Source organism: Protobothrops mucrosquamatus, unplaced genomic scaffold (genome assembly GCF_001527695.2).
Source record: "Protobothrops mucrosquamatus isolate PMUCROS unplaced genomic scaffold, P.Mucros_1.0 scaffold34, whole genome shotgun sequence".
NCBI lineage: Eukaryota > Metazoa > Chordata > Lepidosauria > Squamata > Viperidae > Protobothrops > Protobothrops mucrosquamatus.
This window is the reverse complement of record NW_015386418.1, coordinates 24126-25006: the sequence shown is the minus strand read 5'-3', so window position 1 is coordinate 25006 and position 881 is coordinate 24126.

The following is an 881-nucleotide window of genomic DNA, read 5'->3' as shown; positions in this document are numbered from 1 at the left end:
TTTTAGAAATAGTTATTGAGCCCTTGTCATGGTCAGACCATTCTCTCCTAAGGATGGACTTCCGGACCGCGCCCCCCCGCCGCAGGGAGATGGAACCGCCTAGATGGTTCCGTCCCAGGCGACTGATGGACCCAGAGAGGTTCCTGACGGAGCTTGGGCCTTATCCGGAGGATCTGGTCCATGACTCGGCGGAAAATCAGGTGGCGGCTTGGGAGACAACTGCCGCCGCTGCATTGGACCGAGTCGTGCCTTTGCGGCCTCTGACCCGGCCTAGATCTCGACTGGCTCCCTGGTTTACCAGGGGGCTGAGAGAGATGAAACGCCGGAAAAGACGCCTAGAGAGCTGTTGGAGGGCCAGCCGAACCGAACCCGCTCGAACACAGGTAAGGATACATGTTAGATCCTACCTAGTGGCGATGAGAGTGGCTAGGACTAACTACTATTCCTCACTCATCACGTCATCAGATAGTCGCCCAGCCGCCCTCTTCAGAGTGACCCGCTCCCTCCTTCAATTGAGGGGGGGGATCCCCTGGAGAGGAGGGCCGAGGATTTTGCTCAATATCTGCATGACAAAGTCGCGCGGATCCGGGAAGGCTTAGACTCCGACTGGCTGGCCCAGGGGGAGGAGACAGAAGCAGGTCTTGAGATGGTTGTATGGGAGGAGTTTCACTCTGTGGCTCCTGAGGACATAGACAGGGTCCTGGGGAGGCTCAATGCAACCACATGTTTGTTGGATCCGTGTCCCTCCTGGCTGGTACTGGCAGCTCGGGAGGGTACACGAGCCTGGTTCCAGGGAATTGTGAACGCTTCCTTGCAGGAGGGTGTCTTCCCTGCGGCCCTTAAGGAGGCCGTTGTGAGGCCCCTCCTCAAGAAGCCTTCCC